General features: G+C 47.1%; 1 protein-coding gene and 1 long non-coding RNA gene across 4 annotated transcripts in view; both read left to right on the plus strand.

Annotated features, from left to right (window-relative positions):
• The window catches only part of MAD1L1 (mitotic arrest deficient 1 like 1), a 348,528-nt gene that overhangs the window by 282,878 nt on the left and 39,974 nt on the right, over window positions 1-25,676 (plus strand). The gene's annotated exons all lie outside the window — the stretch shown is intronic.
• Window positions 1,122-25,543, plus strand: LOC311444934. Its single transcript, XR_014698135.1, has 2 exons — window positions 1,122-1,329; window positions 22,924-25,543. It is a non-coding gene; the product is annotated as an uncharacterized lncRNA (long non-coding RNA).

The following is a 25,676-nucleotide window of genomic DNA, read 5'->3' on the forward strand; positions in this document are numbered from 1 at the left end:
GGTATCTTTTCCTTCACATCTTGCAAGAAAGAGTAAATATCTTTATTATTCTGTGCTTTCTCTTAGGTTTCTCCTTAACTGCTAAACAGCTGTGTTTTTATATTTTCCGTAACTAAAGCAAGAGAAGCTCTCCCTCGATGGCACGCACTGAAGACAAGGCGTTTTAGTGCTCCTAGGAGGCAAACTAGCCAAGGTCAGCTCAAGGCTCCCAAACCAATAACGTGATATGCAGTCGCACCACATCACAGCTCACCCTCCTATGCAAATAGCTTGAGGAATACGTTAGACAAAAACGATCCTCAGGGAATGCCAGTGTAATCTTTTGCAATGTTGAATGCTGATGGTGTGTTACACATCTTTTTCACATTTTATTCAGTTAATTTCTAGATTTGTAATAGCACTCAGTCCCTAGCTCCGTTGCTCAGACTGTTTTCTGGTAGCCTTATTGATGGTACTTTGCCACACAGGCTTTGAAAATCCAAATAATTAAACCTCATCCTCTGGGATTCTTTTTTCCCATAAGAATTTTAGGGAATTATAGTAGACAGGAGAGGAGTAATTTCCTTTATTTGTTAGTATCATTTTCACCCAGGGAGTTATAATTTCTTGTTTAGTTTTATTTGGTACAGAAGTAAGTTTTACAGGCCTCATATTGTCAGGATTGCTCCTGAAAACCTTCTGGAGTCAGGCTACAATATTTTTCCTTTCTTGCCCACTGGTATACACAATCCAATTTTAAGGCTGATTTATTTTTTAACAACTTCACTACTTTCAGGTCCTCAAATATTATCCCACCCTGGTGATTCATGATCCTCTAAGGATAAGAGATGTGATATGGGAGCTTTCAGATGATTTTACGAAGTGGGTAGCGTTGCCAAGTTACAGGGAGAGCTGTACAGTGAAATGACACCTAGGATGGCTTTGACAGCAAGGAGGTAAATGTGTGTCCTCATCATAGACAGGGGAATCCATCGTGTCTCTGAGGGGAAGGCTGCACTCCCTTCAGCACGTCCCTTTGCTAACTTCAAATAGGAGGATGAAATGAGGCTTCATTCTCATGTTTCTATTTATTAGGTGGGCAGGGTTTAGCCTGAGTAGTCAGAGCCCAGGTGTTTTGAATAGGGCTGCAGAGAAAATAAATCAGGTGTGATCCTTGCTCACAAAGAACAGAGATGGATAGTCTTTGTCACTGCCTCTCTGCCAGCAAGGAAAAGAAAAATAATACTTTCCCCCTTGCAATGCTAACAACTCCAAGTCTGTGCATTCAGCAGCAGCCAAGACTTGGAACCAAGCTACCTCGAGGGGTTCCCTGCGGATCCCAGACACCAGGTAGGAGGAGACTCATTAGAGATGCTTTGGTGAGTGGGCGTAGTGAGCACACATCTTCCAGGATGTGTTTTTAGAAGGTCTTTCTGAGGTTAATGCTGCACTAAATCTCCTCTTCTGTGCTAAATTAGGTTAATATTTGAACAGCCTTCTTACTAATTTCTTTGTTAATTCCGGTGATTGCCATCTACCAGTAATGTGTTGAAATCTCTGTGTGTTTTACTCATGGAGTACCTGGATCTGTGTGGGGGATCAGTGCAGGATCTGGAAGCGGCATGTTCTATCTCATGTCTTGGTGTAGCCTCCCTGCATGTTGTTAAATACCGCAGATAAACATAAGCATTGAGATGTACAGATGTACTGCAATGGGTAGAACAGAAGAGCTAATGCTCCGTTCCCTCCTTCTCTTATCCTCAGTTCCTTTTTCAAGCCACTTGTGGTGAGGTTACCTTCTCCTGTTGAGAGCTGGGTTGATTCTGCTTTGGTTAGACTGCAGCTGGGTTTTCTAGACTGTCTCATTTTGTTGTCTCCTCTGTGTGCCCCATCTCATCAGGCCTGCTTTTTGCTTCTTCTCTATTTCCTTGAGATCACACCTCCACACAAGGAAGAAGCAGCTGTTTTACTCCTGCACCTGAAGATTATTTTACATGAAACTGTTCTTAACGGTGATGCTGCCAGTACTTGTTTTGATCCTTACATCCAGAGACACCTTGTTATTTTTATGGTGTTCTCACTGTGACTGCAATTTAACATACACATTGGTGTGGCAGCGGTGGGTGCTTTGCTCCACTGTTCTGCTTGGGGTAGATGATGTACCTGCAAGGTGGGAGTGTGCAGGACCATCCTGTTTTATGCTGTTATGGTGCCCTGTTAGCTTCCAAAGTTAGGTAATTTCCAAGGGCTTGTAATATTTTTATTTTTTTATGAACAGCTTTAAATAAAAGTCGTTAGACACTGTTGTTCAATCTTAATTAACTGTCCTCCTTACTGAATTCCAGCCCGGCAAAGAGTGACGGCACTGTGGGAAGGAGAAACATCTAACTAGATTTAAAAAAAGAATAACTAGATTTAACACTTAATTAAAACACAGGACCTTTGGCAGCTCAGGTATCGGGTTGCCTTCTGGGAGATCAGGCTTTAGGGAATGATGTCTTACTTCCCAAATTACTGCAGTTAAAATGAGTGTGCTCCAGCCATCCTTGGAGAACGTGCCCTTGCTTCGTTTGCAAGGGGGGTTGCTGCTTACAGATGTCTCCCCAGCAAAGGCAAAATGTGAACACAATGTGTGCAAGTAGATTCTTGCATGCTTCATCTGGCAGGTACTGTAACACTATTGAATAAGAAACAGTGGGCAGAGGTGCACACTCTGGTCACTGGGGAGCTGGTACAGTGATTGCTGGGACACATCACCGTTGTTCTGTCCCACTGTCACCAGTGAGGTGCTGCTCTCAGAGGGAAAAGTCTTTCATTCAAGCCAAATGCCTGGGTGACGAGGAGGTATAAGACTGTTTTAAATGGGAGAGCCAGGAAATGTTAATGTCCTGCTAGAATGTAGTTACGTTGAAGGGAAACAGAGTTACAATAAAATCATAATTTGAAGGTCTTGGAGAAAATAACGTAATCAGAAAATGGATTTAGAGGGCACTGACGTAGATGGTTACCCAAAAGTGGCTTTTAGGCAAAATGAAGTTGCCTGGAAGCCTTATCAGGACTAAACCGGGAATATACTGTGTTGGGCTTTGATATTTAGGACAAAAGTTCTGGAAACAGCTAAGCCACACTCAAAAGGCTGAGTTGATGCTGTGACACTTGCTGTCTCACAGTGCCGTGGGAGGTCTCGGTGTGTGTGTGTGTGAGCCACCTGGGGAGCCGTATGAGCGAGCTCCACTGTGACAAGGCTCAAAGACCTTCTGGAGATGCCTGCGGAGCATCCGTCCTGCTGGGAATGGGCGGGAGCGTGCTGGAGGCTGAAGGAAATGCAGCAGGCTGAGCACTTTGCTCAAGAAACAGGGTTCATTGAGTTGTGCAAAGGCAAGCCCTGACTGTCAGCAGTGCCAGCAAACACTTGCTGTTGCCATATGCTGGATCCAGCTCTCCTTCACCCTGTGCCTTTGTCTGACCATCACAAAACAATTTGGTTTCTTTAACTTGGCTTTTGAGCCAGAGCAAGAGCTTAATACAGCTCTTTGGAGTAATTTTTACCTCCATTCCAGCTGACTAGATTAGTCTGCAGATAATGCTAGGAGTGAATAAGAGCCTCAGCTCCGAGGGAGCTGGAACGTAATTACACTAGATGAAGGGTACTCTCCGCAGCTCCTCCAAGAGTGCTGAGATTAGACTGTAATCATTGTTTGTAAGCAGACAGGAATGAGGGGTAATCAGCCAGGCAGCCCTGACACGTTATTCCAGGAATTAATATTAGCTTCCTGAAGTAGCTCATCAATTCACACTTACCCGAAACTGCAGAAATCAACAGGTCCTGCCTTCCCGAGGCACGAGCTGCTGAAGGGGCCGGAGGGAGCGCACGCAGGGCACGAGCTCGGGGCTCACCAGGTCAAGCCTGCTGCTGCAGGAGGGACTCGGCCTTCCCAAGGAGCTTCGCAGATCTCTTGGCTCTGCGGGGAGCCAGGCTGCTGCGGTCCCCGGTTGTCTACAAAGAGATTGGGTAATGCAACACCAAGAAAAACCTCTGAAGCCTGCAGCCTGGAAGTGCAGCCCTCGCTGGTAGGCTTCTGTCCGTGGAGAGCAAGCCGGGTGCCCTGTGCCGGGGAGGGGAAGGGAAGTGCTTTCTTCTTTAGCCATCATCTTTAGCCTGCAGAGCTGCAGCAGGAGGGAGTGCTTGTGCTGGGAAGAGGTAGGGAAGTTTCCTTTTGGTTTTGAAGAAAATCCTTGCAAGTGTGCTTGGTGCTGCTCAAATCCTGTCCCTAATTATAAAGCCTGCGGGTCCCAGTGAGCACAGTGAGAACATCGAGTACAGACACAAAGCTAACACTAGGCAGCGAAAGTCTTGACGTTTCTCTGATGTGAAACAAGAAGAGAAGGGATAAAAAAGCTTGCAAATCCAGGCAGAAATCATTAAGAGAGTGAGGGTACTCATAAAATCACTGGTCTCTGCGAAAAGCTAGAGGAAGAATTAGGGCTAACAGGGAGACACCCTGGTGCGAGTGATGGATAGGAAAGTGGTCAATGGCATCCCAGCAAAACTCCCCAGACCATTGGAGTCATTTGGGATTCAAAAACCACACGCATTGCTTTCACCAGAGCTCGCTATTGCCAGCCAGGTGGTAGGACCATTACAGCCTGAGCGCGTTGCCCTGCCTCGCTTCCCTGCTTGCAGCAGTTCACACTGCAGAGCCCTTTTGCTTCCGTCAGTTTGGGAATAAATCAGCAACCAACCTATTGATCGTATCTCTCGCAGTGTTTTACGTACATTAGTTATGTGCTTGTGCTCTTTAATGATGCTACTGCTCTGACAACTCACTAAATATGACACAGCTTTATGGGTGGCATTGTTAATGCTTTAGTAGTCAAAGGTTAGCTGCTATTATTAACAACATTAGGACTGGCTCCTGTATGAAAAATAAGTAGAGGCAGATGCTTTATCTGAAAAGCCTGCAGTCTCAAAGCAAAACCTAGAGGAGCGCTGAAGGAAGAAGCAGCAGAGGAGCAAATGGACAAGGCGGTGGTTGGCACAGTGTCATGAGCTTACACGTGTGGTTGTTGGTTCATTTGGCTTGTTAATTGGCAGTAGAGGTAGGTCGAAGGGCACAGCAGGAACCTGGCAGCGAGCAAGAGGAAGAGGGACAGAGCCTGCTCGTCACCTGCCTGCCTTGATCAACTGCCAAAGTTTTGTAGCATTCTCTGCAGGAGGGCGTCTGGAAAGATTTGAGAGGAGGATGTGTTAATGTCTGCATGGGTTGCTCCCAAAAGGCCTCTTCCAGGCTGGAAAGGTAGCGTAGGGAAAAGCAGGGGGGGAGCTCGAGGGTGAAGCTGTCTTCTGGGCATCAAAACTGCTGCCTTCCTCAGAGCAAGGGGGGTCTCTGGCTGCCGGGAGTACCTGAGTTAAGGCAGGGATGTTTAAAGAGAAAGTCATGATGGTTAAGAGAAAAGAGTGAATTTGTGTTAAGCCTGGAAAGGTGCGTGAGGAGAGGGAGGAACAGCTGGAAGAGGAGTTTGAAGCAAGCGGATAAAATGAGCTATGCTGAGGATGTGCAGCCATGAATTCACATCAGATGGACATAGTTATTATAGTCAAAATCAGAGAGGAGGAGCTGCCTAAACTCATTTCTTCTTGCTGCATTTCTCATTTAGATATATTTTTTTATATCTAATGGATCTTTGTGCAGTCAAGCTTGGGAAAGAGAACAGTTCTATTTGCTTTGGTTGGAGCAGCTAATAGGGCAGAGAGGTGGGGTTGGCTGATGGATATCAGGTTTTAGAAACGAATTGTTTTTCTAGCTCCTAGCCCTGCTTTGCTAAGGGACTGGGGCATGTATCTGGTTTTAGAAATCTCGCTGTGTGAATGCTTCTTAAAGAATGGGCAGGAGGGAAAGTAAATTCTTGGGATGAAGGGAGATTATATCTGTGGGTGACATTCTGTCTCATCTGGCTATGCATTCATCCTGTGCTCATCACCATCCTTGTCGCACAGAGACGTTGAGCCTCGAGTACCTGCAGGTTGGTGTCAGCATCTCTAATGATGGATTATTAATACTTCCTAAAGCCGTAGTACCCTATACAGTAAAAGTAATAAGTATCCCAGTGCCTGGCTGCAGGACTGGAAGATTTATTGCTACGTGCAGCAAAAAAGCAACTGGGGAAGTAGGGGGGTTGCTCAAAGATGTTTTAATATCCCAGGTCCCAACATTCCAGCTCATCTTTGCCAAAGGAGTTATCAAATCAGGAAGTCCAGTGGGAACAGACAGAAGATGTTATCAGTGCTGTTGTAGTGGAGGCTGTGCCAGCACTCTTCATAAAACCCGTCTGTTTCTAGATGACTATAAATTGTTGGTAAAATCCACATAAATAGACCCTACCTGGGGGTAAATACTCAACTCTGGAGTGAGCAGACAGCTGCATCTCACTTCTAACCTACACAAAATGAGGGACAGCACTTTTGCCAAATTTGAGTGTTGAAAATTGTAAATGCAATGTAAAAAATAACAATGTGCTTTGAGATAATTTTATTTGCCATCTGGTTTTTGAGCTGTTGGTTATACTTGCATCATGTTTTCTGCAACTGTGAAGTTTCTTTATTTTGAAACCAAAACAAGGATCCTCATGTAATACCTTGACGACAGGATATGGAAATTTTCTTAAAAGTTTTTAATCAAATCAAGTCTTGCAAAGCTTGTCAGAAAGGGAAGAATGCTGGCAATGCTGGGACAGGAGAAATTTATGCATCTATTTTAGTTTTGTGTAAAAGCAGATTAACCACACAGATTTAATGAATACCTAAGACATCTCCATGCATTCACAATGAACTTTTGCAGTGAGGCGCTTGGAACAGGTGTTAAGTTGAAGCACTTCTTTTTTCTCTTAGGTTGTACCCTAGAGAATTAACTTTCTACACCCTCATAGTCATTTGCTACACCCTTATAGCCATGTGCGGCCTAAATAATCTGTGTTTTTGTGATTAAAACTTTAATAATATTTATTTTACTCGAGTTTTTAATATTTAATATACACGTCCCAGCCTAGTTTTATGGAAACAAGAAAAAAAGAAACAACAAAGAGAAGCCAATGTGTACAGACTTAAGCCACAGTGTGTTGGCAGAAAGACCAGAGCTGCTTTTTTTTGTTTGTTTTGTCATTGTTGGTTTTTTGCTTTGGCTTGTGGGCAGGCATTTGGGTGGAAGTAGGTTTGTGCAGTTTTCGGGGGGCTGAAGCAGCTTGTTACAAGCTGTATGAGCCATTTAAAGATGGGACAAAACCATGCACTTGCTGTAGAAAAATACCTGAAGTGATAGTTATATTCTCATCTAGTCAGCTGAAGTGGGGTCCTGACACAAGAAACAGAGATGTTTAGGGCTGTAAATCCTTGGAAATAGCTTCCCAAATGAGAAAGGAGTTGCTGCTCTTGAATGGCTGTGGGGCATCGCTGTGTAGACTGAAGGGAGGTGGAAAACCATTGTCATTTTTCATTGGACTGGATTCTTCTGCTTTTCTGGTTTGCATTTGAAATAAATGCCAGGCGGATGGAGCCCTGGATGCCGGCTGCGTGTAGAGCTCGTGGCCACGCCGACTGCTCTGGGTTGTTCAGCCGCTGCAGCAGGCCCTGCCGCCTCCCACCCCAAGCTAATCACTCGCAAAGCTTCCAAGGTACACCAACTTTGTGTGGCGGCTAACAAGCTTAGCTGATGGCTTCTGCCATCATCCTTCTCCAGAGCTAATCAGCTTACCCGTGCTCCAAAGCTACCGGGCCTGTGGGTCACCGCAGCGCCGTGAGCTGCTCGTGCTCGAGTTTACCACATCCATCTGTAACTGCATGGCTACTGCTCTGGTGGAGTCTCCTCCTGCAGATGCTTCACTTCTTGTTCCAATTATTATCACTGGCTGTTTTACAGCCAATACTTTTTCCTCAGACTCATAGCAGACTATTTCCATGCTACAGCTGAGATTTCAAGCAGCAGCAGCAGCTTCACAGTTATCCCACCCTGATGGCAGAGGCCAAAATTTGTTTACAAAAGGAAAAATACAGTTGAGATAGTGCATCTCTTGAGCACCCTGCTTTTACCAGTGCATCCCTGAAACATGTCAGTCCCAGCAGAGAGTGATGTCAGCTCTTCAAAACAAGGATTTCACAAAGCTGAGGGGATGAAAGTCCCAGGGAGCAGCAGAGCCAGCTTGTAACCCCCTCACCTTCGAGTGCAGCAGCTGAGGGCCGCACCTGCCTGCATACCTCTGCTAATTTTAAGTGGTTTTACAATCAGTTTGCTAGGAAAAAAAAAGGCACTTCATCCTTTTCACTCACTGCATGAAAGCAGGTGGAGAAGAGTGAGTGACAAAGAAGTGCTGATGATACGTACCAAAACTGCTGACTCTGCACTTGGCCAGCAAGCCAACAATAAATGAAATTTTTTTACCGTGTATTTTTGAACTGTTAAAATGATAGGGGACAGGAGCAAGTAACAACTTTGCCTGAAACTTTGTGTGAAGTTGCAGTGTGTCTCTGGCCTGGCAGTGTCCCAGCCTTTAGGTGCAGTATGACGAAAGGGTTTTATGAAGTTACTGATGAATACATTTACACGTTTCCCCTACATTCCGCAGCACTTTGCATATGGCAGGAAGGACACAGGGACAGGACGGCCATCCTGGTGCTGCCCTGTGCTTACAGCAGAGCAGGGGCAGAGCTGACAAGACCTGGCCCAGAAGGAGTAACTCAGATGTGTTTGGCTGCGCTGAGTGCTGCCACAGAACAGTCCTCAGCTTAGGAAAACTTAATGAAATGTTGATTGGTTACTGCATTGTTAATAATGTGATTAAAAGGAGGTTTATTTTGACTGTACTGCTTTGTTGAAAGCAAAATGGAGATGCCAGAAATGCCATTTGCAAAATGGGATGTTGTTGTCTGTTCTAATTTTCATTAAATTCGGTGCTTCTGCTCCCCTACAGTGGTAGGTGCACAGGTTAATTAACACACGTGTTGCATTAAAATTAAAGTGCTTAAATTTTATTTTTTCAGTTGAATTCTCCCAGGTTCTTCTCTTCCAGAACAAATAGCAGTGCCCTTTCTTCCTTTATTATAATCTTTGTATTTTATAGGCGTCTTTTATGAGCCTTTTGTTTCTCTTTCTACAGGTTTCTCAGAAATTCTACTTTTTTTTTTTAAATGGAAGCCTCTTTCTTTCCTCTCTAGTGCTTTTCAGTACTCTCCTGGGCCTATCTTAAATAAAGTGCACAGTACTTCAGATAAGTAAAAGCCACTAATTAAAAAAGTTGCATTATTGTATTTTCCAGACTGTTCCCTATTTTATGTTCAGTACTGTCCAGTGTTGTCTGCTTTCTTGTTCATCATTACCCATCGCACTGACTTCCCTGAATGCATCCGCTGTCATTTCTAACTCCTTTCAGAGTGGTTCTAACTATTTAAATCACCATTAACATATTTAGATAATCAAACCACCCATTATTTCACTTTACTTAGGATGAATTTTACCTGCTAATGGGATACCTAATCAGCGAGGCGTTGCTCCTTTCCATTTTACCCCCTCTCATTCTCAGCAGCCCAAATGGCAGAGCATCAGCAGAGGATTTTGCTGCTGAGATCCACCATGTAGGAATATTAAAGCTCTGCCAGACAGCAGGAGTGTGGGGCTGCCTTTCTGGCCTGGCTTTCCCCAGCCTCCTGATGATCCAGGGACTGCTCACTCCTGCTCCGGCCTCTATATCACTCGCTCAGATTTAAACAATGGGAGTGCTTTTTTTCCCTCTTTTTTTCCCTCCCTCCCCTTTTTTTTTCTCAGGGAGTTTTATAATAAATTTTTGAAAGTCTAAAAAATGTTTTAAACAGATTTTCTTTATCCAACTGTTCCGTTAACTCTTGGAAAGAGCACTAACAAATCACATAGGCGCGATTATCCTTTGCTCTGAGCCACGTCGATTCATTCCCTCACCGTATTAAACTGCCACGGAGGATTTACACTTGTATTTAATAATTTTCCTTGCTCATTTTGCTGGCACAGAGGTATGGCTTGCCAGTCCAAATTGATAAGCTCCTTTTCAAACCTTTATTTAAAAAAAAGAGGTTTGCCAAAAAACAGTGTTGTGCCTCACCCAGGGATTGTTCAATCTGAAGGCAAATTCCATATGTAGGAAATAGTTCTTCATGATATCTGACAAAATTAATTGAAATTTAAAAAAAACAAAACAAAACACTTTGGGAAGCTTTTTACTCAATTCACATGGAGTTGCTCTAAAGCCTGAGAGAAGATGTTTGAGGTGGGGAGAAGCAAGGTCTCGCTGTAGGGTTGTTCACCCAGACTGATCATTTTCTCTTCTGCTGTCAAAGATCTCACCTCGCTCCTGCCTCCTCGCAGGGAAATGCCGCCCGAGCAGCCAGCCGGTGTCCCAGCTGGGGGACAGCCCTTCCTCCTGCCTGCACAGGGGTCTGGAAACCCAAACCTTCTTCAGACTGGGGACTGATGTTCCCAAACACACAGAGAGGGGTTCTGGCCACCCTCATGGAGGAGAGATGTAGGGCTTGCTTTCCTCCAGTCCTACGTATATGAGCAGTTATACTTTGAATAAAACACTTTGCCGAGACCAGCAGAAGTTGAGCAGCTCCTCAGAGAGGTTTCATTTAAAAGCAGGTTGGGCTGCCCACCAGAATGGGGCCTCCACGACGCATGTGTGCGGTGAAGAGCCCGTGTGTTCTGCACGGAGATACCGAGGAGATGGGCTGGCACTCGGCCACCTCGCCAGATTGCTCCTATTTTGCAGGCTGAAGTCATGTCTGAAATAAATACATGTGCTCGCTGCCGTGCATCCTGCGTGGAGCAGCGAAGGAGCCAGCCAGAGACAGACGTTTGAGGCTGGAAATTCCTGGTGCTGTACTGTAGAGAGAGATTGAAAGCTCTGTGGCACGTTGTTCTGCCTCCATCAGGACGTTGTTAATGACTGCAGTCTTTCATGTGTGTGTGGCATTGGTGTGGCTGTGTATCCATCACATGAACATGTTTGGATAAATACCTGTTATCTGGGAGGGCTGTTGGGATACTTCTGGCCCACTTAGTCACGTGCAGTGTCTGGCTGTATCTTAACATCTGTGTCACATACCCACAGCTGGTGGGAAAGAGAGATAAAAGAGATGCTCAGGTTCTGTCCCAACTTCGTATTTCCCTCTGTGCTTCACCTCTGAGCTGTCTACTGAGGGTTTGGCACTTGCTCTGCCAAAGGTCCTGTTCTGCAGGCCGGGTAGCTGCTGGTGGGGAGATGTTTGCTGGGCTTGGCGAGGGGCTCCAGGTGCCCGTGTGCTCCTGCATCCGTCAAACCAGCGCCGAAAGGCTGGGGCTGGGGGTGCCTTGCAGAGTGTATGAGTGTAATTAAGAAGATCAATGATGCCAGTTTTGTGACTCCCCTCTGCTCGTGTTAGGAACAATAGCGCTAAATGATGATTGTAATTCATTACAAATGCACCCTAATTAAATTACCCATCAGAGGCTGTGAGATTAATGATACCAACCTGGGTTAGAACGTGATTAAAGTTAGGCTTGTCAAATTTCTCAGTTATTATATGGAAGTTCATGGGGGAAGGGATGGGGCAGAGCGTGAGGTGTGATGAGGGAGTGCTCAGGAAGGCGGCAGGGCAGGCATGGGCTGTGCTTATGCCGCTGCTTCAGGCTTTGCTGGTGAAGGACCCACTCCAGGTTTTTTTGGGGGTCTGTAGGTGGGTGTGTGGGGCTGTACCCTTATCGGGAGTGTTAATCTGGTCATAAGGTGGGCAGCTGTCATGTGGGGAGTCTGACACAGCAGGGAGCTGAGCCTGGAGCTCCCCAAATGAGGCTTACCTCTCTGAGCTTAGCTTGCTGGGTTGCCTTGCCTTTCTTCTTTTTTTATCTTGATATTTCTGCATGCAGAGAAGCAGCCAATAGTTCTTAAAAGTACCTATAAAAATAGTAAGCAAAGACCACGGATGACACAAGAAATAGTACCAAATACAACAGAAAGTCAGCTTCTTCTTTTCCTCAGAGAAATTTTACACTACAAATGGTTTTCAGCAGCAAATATTTACAAGGGGAAGACAACAACATATCCTTGCCTCCAGTGAGAGGAAAGTGCAAAATTCAGGGCATTTTTGTACTGAGAGAGAAAAACAAGGCACCGGCTTACCTGGTCCTGCAGCACAGGGAATTTTGCTGCCCTGATGGAGATCAGGAGCCTCCGGGGTGTTCCTGGGCCCAGGTGAGGGTGGGGACCGATGGGTGGGATGTGTTCAGGCAGATGAGGAGGGGAAAAAGGATGCCTCAGCATAAGGACTGTCTCTCTGAACACGCTGGGACAGATTGGCTGTGCTTGGCATCAGCTCTTCTGTCATTATCTGGCAAATAAGCAAGGAGGGATTTTTTCAAAGCAATTTCATTTTCCGATATTGAACACGGTGTCCTGAAATGCCTTCGCTGATTGGATTGCCAGGGCCGGTCCAGAAATGGACATTGTTTACCAATTGGTGCTATGCTCTTAATAGATCTTTTCAAACTCTTTTTTGAGAATTAGATCTTGGACGCTCCAAGTAGAAATAAATTGAGCGGTGTGGTCGATGTGCGCTTTGGAGCAGTGGAATAGACCTCATTAGAGCATTGTACACAAAGGCTTAGGGCTGGACCAGCAGAAACAAATGGAGTTCCTGGAAATAAGAATCATCTGAGGCTCAAAGAAGACGGTCACACGTATCAGGAGGGAGCATCCATCCGGGGCTCCATCTTCATGGTTGTGCTGTGTTCCCTTTGCTGGATCCCTGTCGGACTTGTGAGCTGCAGGGGAATGCAGAGCGAGGGTGCTGGCACAGCAGGTGTCACGAGATGAGCCAGCCCATCCTCTCCCAGCCTGCGGAGTCTCAGGGAGCATCGTGGCAGGCAGATGGCACTTATTAGCTGTGCAAACTTAATTAGTTCACATCAAAGTTACTGGAAGACATTTCTCTGGGGAACTGATGGTTACCATGAGGCTCAAACCCTGCTTGGAGAAAGGGAGATATTAATATTGAATGTAGTCGTCTCTGGGTTTAGATGACCTTGCTTCTGATGAGAAAATCATGCATTTTCCAGGTTTTTGCGTGTTCTCTTCAGGAATGCTGTTGCTCATAATATTGAGATTATTTCCCTTGGGGAGGGTAGGGACAAATAACCTCCAAGAGTTTTTCCTCCATAAAATTGTTTGCCTAAGCCAGCCCTCACTACGCCGGAGTTTGCCTGCCTGTTTTGGAGGCAGATAAATAGGCCAGCGGGAAGAACTGGTACCAGCAGATCCAAGAGCATGTAGAAGGTGGATTGCTGTTCTCCACATTCCCAGGTTCTGCACAAGGCGATCTTCTCCAGCTCGGCAGCCTGATGCTGGCTGTCAGATTGATTGGGGAAGGTGGAAGCACAGCCTGCTGTGCTCAGCATCCTGGTCACATCTCGTCTTCCTCTCAGGTAGCTTAGAGCTGCTTCCCACGGCCCATGAAGACAGAAATAACTGTGCAAAGGAGAGCAACCAGCCAGCTCCGCCATCAGAGGGACCTCACCCACAAATTTTGGATAATACAGGCAGTTTCTAGCAGCTATGTTGGAGTTTTGTGGCCTAGTTCTTCCTCTCTGGAGGGTTTTCTGACCTGCCTGCATAGCCTTGAAGCTGAATGCCATTCTGCTCGTTACTGCCTTAAAAAGCTAAATGTGTTTTTCTTTCCTTTTTTTTTTTTGTCTTGGTTTGTTTTTTGTTTGTTTGTTTTTGGCAAGTGGTTATACATGTTTTTATTTAGGACACAACCCTTTTGTCTTTCTGTTCTTTTCCTTTCCCAAACAGCTCCTGCAGAAAAGGTTGTTAGGATTCAGGGGAATAGCTGACTCACATGGGCAGTTGATGAGATTTTCCTGTATAATTGAGCCTCTGAAAGGGAATTTTCCTGTAGGCATTGCAGGGAGAAATAGTTCTGATAGTTCTGACACAGTCACTGGGGGGTACTGGTGGGAAGGAGATGTCCTTTAACTGAGGAAACTGGGGAGTTTGACTGGTGCTGTAGATCAGTGGTTTGCATCCAGCCTGTGTAGAGATGAGAAGTCATTACTTGCCGTCCTCTTGGGCAGTGACCCACATGAAATGAGTTTGGGTTTAGTCCAGTTCTCTGCGGATAAGCTGTTTGCAGAAAGCAATCATCAGATCTGGCATGGGCAGGCACCCTAACCAGCTGTCCAGCACAGGGCAAGGATGCAAAGACGTCGTGGAGGCCAAGCTGCAGTTACCTAAGGCCTGGGTCAGGGATTTTGCTGTTCTCTACGACCTCAGTGCATCTTGCACCTTCTCCATGGTGCATCTCCACCTTCTCAGCTTCTGGCTGGTGCCACAAATTGGAGGGGACAAAAGCTGGAGGGTTTTGTGCCTGTGGCATGGTATTGAGCCTGCCTCTTGTGCAAAATGAAGTTCAGGTTGACAGGGATTTTAACAGATCTCATCTCTTCAGGTCACATCCCATCTCCTCCCCTGGGTGGCCTCCTTTCATGCAGTGCCACCCCACCAGCATGGCTGTGGGACCAGCTCCTCAGCCACCTTGCTTAAGAGCAGAAGAAACTGAGGTGGAACGAAGCCAGCTCCATCAACTGGAGCTCTCTTGCTAACTTCCAAGTTGTATAGCTTGGGGTTGGAGTGGTCAGCAGATGGGCACTGAGTTCAGCCCGATGAGTCCTAGTCAAGCAGCAGGGCTGAGGCGAAGTTGCCTCGTGTCTTGTCCCATATGGTGGCTCCTGCTGTCACTGTTCTTGTGGGAAAAGCTCTGAGCGGCCTCCTGGTCTCGAGTTCAGCCCCTGCCTTCTCCTCACTGAGTAAAAGACAGCGCTGGAGACACCGGTGTTTCTGGCAAGTGTGTGTCACACCCCGGGAGTGACATTTGGCATCTGGTTCTGCTTGCGTGTGGGAGCTGGCACTGCTTTGTCCCCTGTGGGTGCTCCTCTGTCACTGTCACCGGGCAGGGACAGGCTCCCAGTGGGAACGAACTGGGCTGGCACCCTGCAGATAAACAGGGGCCAGGCCTCGCCTCAGGCCTGTGGGCACAAAGGCAAAATAAACTCATGAAAATGAATTCTGAGCAGATGCCCGAACGGTCATCTGGTGGTTGAGGAAGGGATGGGGGGACTGAACTGAGGCAATTTGGGTGAATCCAACTCATTCTTCACATCTTGTGTTGGAAGCTGTCACTTGGGATTCCCTATGCAGTGTAAATTTTTACACTTTTCTCAAGCACGGCAGCAGGCTGAGGGACTTGCTGGGTGCCACTGTGGTGTGTGGGTCACCGGTGGCACAACCGGACCTCAGGCAAGGCCCGAAGAGTGTTTGCAGTTGGTGTATCCCCCTGTGGCGGAGAGGGGAGGCAAAATTGGAGGGCTCTGAATCCAAATTGTTGTAAGGATTGTGTGCTCCATGTGGGTAACGTACGCAGTGCTTCTGGATGTCATCATTTTGTGCTGCCCGAGTGCTCTCATGCCACCACCTGTGGTAACTGGGGCCTCTTTTAGTTCGGAAAAGCAGCAAAATGCTGAGGGGCTGGCACGGTGCTCTGAGGTGGAGCATGTCCGAGTCTGCTGAAGAGGAACTGGCTCAGACGTAGCTGCTTCTGTTTGTCGGCACAGTTGTTACCATGCGCTCTTCCTGATCACTTAGAGGTCTGCGTAGATCCAATTCCTGTGTTTTTTGTTTTTTGGTGTTTTTTTTTTTTTTTTTCCCCCTTCCTCTCCGATTCTGGGCTTATTAGCCCTGACAGTTATTTATTTGTCCTTAGTTGTAGGCCGAGGCGGCTTCATGGAGAATGTGGGAAGCATGTCTTTTCTAATTAGACCACAGTCTGTTGTCTGTCTGCCTTATGGGCAGGACACAGCATGCTGTTCTGCAGTTCGTAATAGCAGGAAGCCCTGGATGCAGGAGGTCACACCGGCCTTGTTTGGAGAGGTTTTACAGCAACAGCTCACAACATCAGTGTTCCTGAGACTAAGCTGGAAGCAAAACCTATGGGTTTTATTCTCTTTTTTTCCTACAATTAAGTATTTAAATTGTACGGGGGCATGAAGAGGTATGAGAGGAGCTGAGAGCAGCCAGCCATGCCCAGGCAGACCGCTGGTGTTGCAGGAACTTCTTCCACCTTCCTTGCCATGTTTCCGAGCAAGGTGCCAGCACACATGTAGCATCCCAGCTCTGGCAGTTGCTCTCAGAAGTATTGCAGCAGCTAATGAGGAAGGAACACTGGCTTCATGGAAGCTCACACCTTTTCTTTTCCCAGCGTGATCCCCTGCAGAACGTGTGTTATTTCACAATTACGAGACTGGTAGCTTTATATAGTCTAGTAGCTTCTATAAAAAGTGAAAGGTACTGTGCCTTGCTCTTTGAATTCAGTGGAATAATCTTCTTGCATCTTGCTTGACAGTGACAGACAGGAAAGGTACCTCGTGCAGAGCAGCTCCTGGTTCTTTGCTGGCAATGAAGGAGGAAAGCTTGTTCTTATTCCACCAGGGAAACAGGGATGGAGAGCCAGTTGTGAGAAGCATATCGCCGGCCTTCTTCTGTTTGACTGAGGACAGAGAGCTCAGCAGAGCACTCATCCATGCCTCTTTCATTTGTCTCTGATTTGAGCGAAGGGGACTGTAACAAGTCGTGTTCATTACCAAACCTTGCGATTCCAGATAAGTCTTTAAATAGCAGCTTTCCTCATTCTTCAGTCGCTGGCTTAATGCCCAGGGAAAATAGTGGGTTGAGACTATGAAGCAACAACTTTTCTTTTTTCTCTAATAGTGCTTTCAAACTGTATGTCTGTTTAGAAACATTAATCATTGTAACTACTGGGTAAAAAATCTCCTGCCTGTCTTTACTCTTACCTGTGCAAGGAGATGACAACAGCGAGCCGATGCTTTCGGTGGGTGATTAAGGAGCAGAAGGGCTAAGCTTTGATCTTTTCTGCTGTTGCAAACTGTGCAGGGTTAGGCTGGGTTAGCCCTGCGGTGGAAAACCTCAAGGAAAAGTCCGTCAGAAGGTTTTGCATTTAAAAGCACCCTTGTCTGAGACAGCCATGGGCATAGCACGCTGTCAAGAGATGCTGCATTGCCTAAGGGCCTGCCCTGCAGAAGGTACATGGAGCTGCTTGTAGTTTTTGATGTCTTCTGGCATTTTTGTAACAGTAAGAGTAATTCTTGACAAATATTAACATAATTACATTGCCCCCCTCACCTCCACGGGTTTAACAAAACATGGTTGGTGTTTACATCTCCTTCCCAGCCTGTGCTGTGTTTGTAAGTGATGTTGAACAGGGGCTGCGTGATTAATAGGGTGATACTTCAAAGTGTTTCCAGACAATAAGTACCTAATCCAGTTTGGTTTACGAGGGAAAAGAGATCCTACCGTATTATTTCTAGCATTTTAAGTTTGTAAATCCCTCTAAAATCTCTGAGAGGCAAAATAAATCCCATACACGTGACAGTTATGTTATAAAACGGTACAAGATGCCTGGCAGCCTCCCTACCTGTCTCAGATACCTGTTGCAGGTGGTGTTCCCCTGGTGCCTCCTGCCTGCCAGGTGCTCTGTTTAAAGGTGAGGAGGGAAAAGGGTGGGCATGGGGGATTGGAGGCTTCTTGTGTCGTGCAAGGGGCGTAGGAGGCAGCTCGTGGGCTGTTCCTAGCACTGAGCGCCCTCAGCAGATGGTGGAAGTCTGAGCGCAGCGCAGTACCTGGGGCACTTCGGAGCACCTGGTGCTGACTTCAGAAAGAAGGTTGCATGGCTCACTGGGCTAACACAAATGGTTTTGACTGGTGCAGTAACTTGTTTACTTGAATGCTCATCCAGGAACTAGCCATAGAGGAGAGGAGATCGTGGCCATGGGTTGTACTCATGCTGTTCTTCGGTGCAGTTGGGGACATCATCGCTTTCACCAGCCCAAATTCCTAGAGAAGAGGAAACACATCTGAGCAGTGTATGTCATCTTCACTAAGCTTTGACTGCTCCTTCTGTCTCCTTCTGCAGTATCTGCTTGCATACCCACTCCCTCAGGAACCTGCGTTATCTACTGAGGAATGTTTCTGAGGGACAGGAGCAGACAGAGGGTAGATCTCAGCCCTTCCCATGGCATTCCTTTAGGCCACGTGCATTTTGCAGAACAGCCGTCTGGGACAACCTCTGTTTTCTGCAAGCTCCTGTCTGCCATTTGTACTGCAGGGTCCCCCCAGACGTGACCGTGGGGGTGAGACCTCTCCTTTCCCCCTTGCCACTTCAGCTCAGGGCTGCCCTGTACCTCACCATCTTCCAACAGCCCAGGAGTGACTTCTTTGGCTTTTCTTCCCTGCTTTGTTGTTAGCAAAGGAATTAAAACCGGCAGGTTTTTGTCCTTTATTGCCAGCTCTGTTTAAACACTCTGCAGGTGCCGTGCAGGTACACCGCAAGCACTGCTGTCCATCTCTCCATCTCCACCTCCGAGTGTTTTTAGCTGTCAATAAGCCCTGGATAAAATCACAGTGGTAAGTGACAGCCGCCAAGCCAAATGCAGCAAGTCGGAGGTGGGAAGGCAGCTTGCTGAATGAAGAAAACAGGTTTAAGAGGAGCAGAGGGGAGTTCAGTGTGAGCATGGAGAGGAGGAAAAGAGCAAAACGCCGGTGGCAGAAGCTGGGCGAGGTAGCCAGGGTGAATAAAGAGCCAGACGGTGTGCTTCGCGAGCACGTCTCGCTTGTTCCTCTCCTCCGAACGGCTTAAACGAGGCCCGCAATTAGAAAATAAACTTTCCTTTTGTTTTTAAACTGTTCGGTGCCCAGGAGAGCGTCAAACAGCTTCGGTTTGAAATCAAAACGCGATTGCGGTGGTTGTGTTGTCATCGTCCCCGTTCCGCCGCTGTGGTCTTTGCGAGGAGGAGGCGTCTTTGGGGAGCGGGTCCAGCTCGGCTCGTTGCTATGGCAAAGTCTCTGCTGATGCCTGCTCTCCGCCTGTAATTGCTATTCAGCAGCTGCTTCCAGTGGTCGTCTGGAGGAACTCGCACAAGTTAGGGCTGTGAAAATCCCTCCCCGTACGTTGGCCTTCGCTGGAACCGAGCTTTGACAAGAGAGATGCATTAGCTTCCAAACTCGCCAGTAATTAGGTTGGTTTGAGTGTACTTTGCTGAAAGTTAAGGCTCTGGAGCTGGGAGAGGAGGGTGGAGGGGGAAGGAGCAACTTTAAAATCAATATTGCAAATGCAATGCAAAAGAGTGTAATTAGCATGTTTTGCAGGGCCTATTAATTCCTCTGAAATGCTGTTTATTAGGCAAAAGAACTTGGGAGCCCATCAGTGGATTAAACAGGTTCTGTAATGAAATGTAAATGGTGTAATTGGGCTTGTTCTGAAAGTATTTATTCTTCACCTGTGACCCGCTTGATTGCGGTTTGACAACACGAAGGAGTGTGCATCTCTTCGTTAATGACAGCTAATTCCCTGGAGCTAATGGAGTGGGACGCCCAGGCGCATGGCGCTGGGAACGGCAGGTCGTGCCTGGAGCTCCGCAGTGATTGGCACCAATCCGAGCACAATGTAACTTTAATTACAGTAATTCCAAATCCAAAGCAAGCATTTAGCTGCCGGAGAGAGGCTCTTAATTTTGCAAATAGATGCCGTATAATGCGCTGACCTTTTATTAGACAAATATTGGGATGGGTGGGAACGCTGTCCTCCAGGATGCAGGTAACGTTATTGGCTCCCATTAGCTCAGTGGAAATCACGGAGGCATGTTCTCGCTGCCAGGTTAGCCATATGGATCTCCTTCAACATGCAACCTCGTGGAGCCAGGAGGGAAATGTGGTGCTGTATGTTATTTAACTGCAGTCTCTGCATCAAAGCATGAAATTTGTCTGCTGTTCCTCTGCCTTATGTGTGTGCTTTTGGCTGGGTAGGCCGCTGGGATTTTTTTTTGTGTGTGTGTGTTGTTTTCCCTTTTTACAAATCCTCTTTATCCAAACTGTGCAGTGCTAAATATCTCCAGGCACGCAGCAAAGGTCACACAGCACTCCTGGAGGAAGAGAACAAAACACTTGGTTTTGTCTGGTGTTATGGCATTAGGGTGTTTGGTAACACCTTTCCATAGGGTCGAGATGTCTGAGCACAGCCACATGTCCCTTCACTCACAGTGGAGAAGAGCTGCTAGTGCGGAGACCTGGTGTTCTTCTGGGAGGGAGAGCTGCTCAGCGCACACCAGCAGGGTCCGGCTGTCCCCTGGTTCTCCTCCTGAAACCACAAGCCTCTGCCTTTGCCCCTCCTGTTAGCTCAGACTTTCTCTTAGCCAGGAGTCTTGTTCGAGTTGGAATGAGCCGGGCAGGGAAGCTTTCATCCAGGCAATGTCCAGGTCTGTGTGGATGGGTTTGGAACAGGCCCCCAGGGAACTGCTGTGGGCTGTCAGCTTAGTGTTTGGAGCAGAAGCGATACAATTTCTGCATGTAATGCCTTTCTTTTCTGCTTCATTATTCTTGCTCCACTGCCTCTTTCTATCTAAGAGCTGCAAGGCAGAGATGTAGGAGTGGAAGCGTGGTCAGAGGTCTCTGTGTCACGCTGATCTCGGGCTTCTCCCCTGAATGGGGACATGCTGGGAAGAAGGCAGAGTGGGAGGCAGCTGTTCGCCGGGGGGAACGCAGCACGACTGGTCGACATTCGGCCACCTGAACAAATGGATGAGAATCATCAAGCAGGGAATACATAAAGGATGTTAGAGAGAATGAGAAATGAGGGGGGTTTGATGCTGCTGTGGAGTGGCGGCCAACGCGAGGCAGTTGGCTGAACCCCGTCCAGCAGAGAGATGAGAAGAGTGGTAAATGGGAGGGAGCATCCTAGCGAGGCCAGGCACGTCGCTGCTTCCCAGCAGATGGCTTTCCATGCACATTGCCTAATCCTGACAGAAATAACACCTTCTCTGGATGCTCTCGTGCTCCTGTTCGTGTACAGCGGTCTTTTTGCTCTGGATTTGGGCTTTGTGGCGAGCCAGGCCGTTGGCGCACAACGGGAGAAGAGCACAGCAGAGGCAGAGCAGCCTCTGGCTGCAGTGTGGCTGCATGGAGCAGGGTCTCCTGCTGTTAAATGAGTCCTGCTCCCCAGCCCCTCTCCCTAAAGCACAGAAGCAGCAGCTCTCCTGGGAATCTTGGTGGGAAGTGATAGATGGAGGGGCCGTGTTAGCACTGCAAAAGAGATTTCCTTGGCAAACAAAAGCAAAAATAAGTATGGGCATTGTTAGAAAAATCAGAAACCTTCAGGCTTATCTACCTCTTTCCCCTCACCTTTGCAAATGTGCCAGTCAGTCCCTGATGATGATTCCTCTTGCTCCTGGCCCATCGCGACCGCGTGGCCTCTCCCAGCCCTTGCTGCTCAGTCTGCTCCCAGCCAGTCCCCAAAGCCTTCAGCACTCTGAGTATTTTCTGAAATAGTTGTTAATAGGCAGCCCTAGACCACAAGCAGAAACCGAGCAGATTGCATGTGGCCCGTAGTGCTGACAATAAACCCAAAATAGAAATACTGTCCGTCTCCTTTGTAGAAGCCCAGTTTTTGGAGTTATTTAATCTCGCAGCTTCCAGATGCTTGCTTCTGGCTGCTGGTAAAGCCCAATCTGGCTTTCTAAATTCAGATGCTTTTCTTTTTAGCACATACAGAGATAGTTCAGGTAAACAATCTGTACAAACACTGAAGTGTTCAGGCAACTGGTACAGATGATAGAGCTGCCTACGAGACTGTCCTAAATATTCATTTTCTTAGTGACAGCACAGCCTTCTGAGCACTGCTGGGGTGCAGACCACACGTGTGTAGCCCAGGGATGTTTCTGCAGGTGTTACTGGGGACTGAAGCAGGGCTGCCCAAAGGCAGGACCTCCCTGCCATTGAGCCTTTTCCTATTGAGCCTCAAAGCTTTTTGTGGAAGGAACTCTGCCTCTGACGTGTCCCGACAAATACCTGTTGCGTTTTGGGCGCTAAACAAGTAAGAACTAATGACTGTACTGGAAAACCAGTGAGTGGATTAATGCTGCTGCTATAAGCAACCAGGGCTGGTGGCTGGGGAGCAGCAGCAGGCTGCTCGGCGTGAGCAGCAGCTCCTGGTCATTAATACAGGGCTTTGATCTCCGAAGTAAGAGATTATTCCCCTATGGCCCTTTGGCGTGAGGAACCGGTGAGAGAGTGACAGCAGTAAAACGTGGCCATTTGAGAGGCTCCTCCAGCGTTTTACTGAGATTAGATCTCCGAGAGGAGCTGTTAGAAGGAAGGGAAGATGGAGTGGCAGGTTATGTGACCGCTGTGACTCATTAATATAACAAAATTTATGTCCGGAGTACTCGCACCACTGGTACAAACCAACTCCGAGGAGCTGATTTCTGTCTTCTCCCAGTGCTGCCATGGAAAACCTCTGCAGGGAATGTGCTGGCTCCTTTGGCAGCCTCCTGCGTTTGCTCTGACCCTCCGGCCCCACGTGGTGGAGGTTTGGCTGTGCCACCGGTGTGGGCTCCATGTTCTGTGCCTGCACAACCTCGGTTGTGAGCGGCACAACAGCTGGTTACAAAAAGCCATCACAGGCACGGGTGTCTGACAGCCTTTAATCTCACTGGGGCAGGGCTTTGTTTATTTGTTTCTTTTTTGTCTTCGTGAAATTTTCAGAGTATTGAGACACGGCTGCTGAGAGGTGGTGATGGAGATGCTCATTTTATTGAATTTCAACACCTGTACCAATAAATCATAACGCAAACTGATGGGAAAAATGATCTTTCACCAGCGTTAGCACTGCCAGAAAACAAGTCAATAGAGACCAGACCTCTTCACCCAAAGGTCCCCAGTCCAGGGCTGGGTCCTTGCCAGAAGTGACAGATAATCATTGACACTGAGCAGCAGTTTTTCTCTCCAGGAAGGGTTTTTGACCTTTATCTCTTTCCTGTTAAACAGGAGATGAACAAAACGCAAACCACTGTGGCCTTGTGTCTAGCTCGGTGGCCTGGAGTCCACGATGCTACTTCTTGCTATCCAAAAAGGAGAGGCTTGAGCCTGCCCTGGCCATGGATGCTCAAGGCACAGCTGAGCCTGGCTCCCCCACCTCGCCACACTGCTTCTGTGGGTAACCAGTTGCATTCTTGCTGCTTGCCGTTAATTTCTTCCCATCAGCACTAAATTTACTTCCAATTAAACCACTCGAGGAGGCCAGGAGGAAGCAGCACTTGTGCTGAGCATTGTGGTTATGGCCACAAACAGGGAGAGGCACAGGAAGCAGCCTTCCCATCCGGCCCCACAGCCAGCCAAAGCAGTGTTTGAAACCTTCCATTTCTCGAGTACTGCTGAGAGTGGTGTGCTAAGTGGTGCTTTGTTTTGGGGCAAAGAATGTACCAAAAACAACAGAGAAAAGAAACAAATGGCAGAATTTATGTTGTTGTTGTCTAAAATTCTTCCTCTGGTGTTTGCTGCCAGGTTTGTTTTGTCCCAGGTTCGCCTCATTCCTAGAAATGGGATCAGGAGCTCAGGGAGACGGGATGAGCACTTCCCAGCTCCCTCAGCCTGATTGCTGTCTCCCAGCTGTTTTTTCTTTGGTGCCATAAGGCAGATCCTCCTTCTCTCCACCTAAAGCCCATTCGCTGGGGTGTGATGCCATTAAATTACCTAGCACTTCTGGATTTCTAGCTCTGGTTTAACATTTACCAGTTACTGGATGTCTTCCCCATATTGTGTGTCCCTTTGTGTCCCAAGATATCTGTCATGGCATCGTGCTCCCTCCCAACTTGCATGCCAGTGTTCAGCATCAACACAAGCATAATTAAACATAATTATTACTTGATTTAAAGCAAATCAAAATGCATAGCAGGGGTAATGACAAACAGGAGCATTGCAATGAACTGGAAAGGAGAAGCCAACGTGCTGAGCCTGGGTTTGGAGCATTTCAGGTAGGAGGAGTGCTCATGTAACCTAAAAGTGCTGAGGACTGAAAAAGCTCCATTGATAGAGCAGAAAACAGCTCGTTCAGAGCAGGATTTGAGGAAAAGAGGAATCTCATGGCATGCAGAGGAGAGCTCCAGCCCTGTGAGTCCTCCCACAGAGAAGATGCAGCTAAAAGAGGAAGGGAGAGGAGAAAGCACTCTAAGGCGACTTGGCAAGGAGGAGAGTAAAGAGAAGCACATGTGCAAGAGGAGTGGGCGACGAGGGGAGAAGTGAGCCAAGATCCCTTGTCAGCATCAGAAGAGATGGCTGTGTAGGTAATTTGCCACGCAGGCAGGAGAGAGCAAAGCAGCCTTCGGAGGAGAGAACAGCTGGCAATGGCCTTCAGAGAAAAAGACAGGCTCCGACTCAGCAAGCAGCCTCTTGTCCAAAGTAGTGTGCCTCTTGTGGGTCTCCCAGCAGCATCTCTTGGCGTGTCAGTCTTTGCCTCTGTCTCTTTCTGTCTCCACTGAGGTGGCGTCAGTGATCTTTGGGAAGATGTACAAAGTCAGCCTGAAAACACCTTCCAACATCCTCTCCTTTTTTGACCTATGCAAGAAGAAGAGGAAGGAAGGGTACCGTAAATATGTGATGGGCGGTTTAAGGCATGTCACACATGCATCTCCTTTTTTTAATCACATTGTTATTTTAACCTGGATTTCTCTGGGAAAAAAGGGTGGAATTACTTGCTGGGCAGTCTCTGTTTCCTCTGTCTCACCTCAAGATCTAAAACCATGGAGAGGCTGGAGATTTCCTTCTAATTAACTTAACAAAGAGTAGGTTAATAAGTAGCTTGATCATAGTCCCAGCTCCTATATGGGAAGATGATTTGGGCTAGTGAAGAGCTCTTTAATCTATTGGACAAAAGCATAACAAGATCAAATACTGAAAGTAGAAACCAAGAAAGATTAGAAATAAGGAAATGCTTTTGTTACAACAGGGGTAATTAACCATCGGAACTATTTATCTCAGCACGTGGGGGATTCACTATCACTTTGAAGTGTCTAAATGAAGATGGGATATTCTTGTACGAAAAATGTTGTAAGTCAGCTAGCAATTACGAGCCTGATGCAGGAACTGCTTTGCTTAATTCACTGGCTTGTGCTTTTCATCAGTTTAGATCGGCTGATTCTTACAATTCTTTTGAGCTCCGCAATTTGTGAACCTCGGAGAAATGAGGGGTCCTGCCGATGAACAGAGCACCTGGTGGTGCGAATACTGGTACCAGCAAGTAGCAGAAGGGTGCAAAAGACTCTTTTGAAGTAGAAAAGAGAAATCTCTGGCAGCTACCAACAACTAGGTGGTTCTGCTGAAAAGCAAATGGCTTTCCTGAGCTTCAGTAGTGATTGGGCTGCAAACATGCCTTACATCAGAGGCAGCTGGAGATGTTGTCGTCTCCTCAGACTAGTTTGTGTGTTTGTACTGTCACAGGATTGAAAACACAATGGCTTTATTCGTCCCAGCTCATAGCATTCATCTTTCAAGCAATTCCCCAACATAATTAATCCACTCGCTGGCATACCTGCTTGTTATCATCGCTCGTTTTAAGGGTAAGGACAGTTGGGGTGGCGTGGAGATTGCATTCAGGCAATTAAGGAAAGAAGTTGTCAGAGCTGGGATTAATGCTCAAGGCTCCAGAGCACCATCTCATTTTAAAATTACTAATGAAAAGCTAGGAAAAGTATGTCTGCCATTGGCCTGAATTTGATCTTTGTTTCTTTAATAATAATAATAAA

The sequence above is a fragment of the Aythya ferina genome (assembly GCF_964211825.1).
Source record: "Aythya ferina genome assembly, chromosome: 15".
Classification (NCBI taxonomy): domain Eukaryota; kingdom Metazoa; phylum Chordata; class Aves; order Anseriformes; family Anatidae; genus Aythya; species Aythya ferina.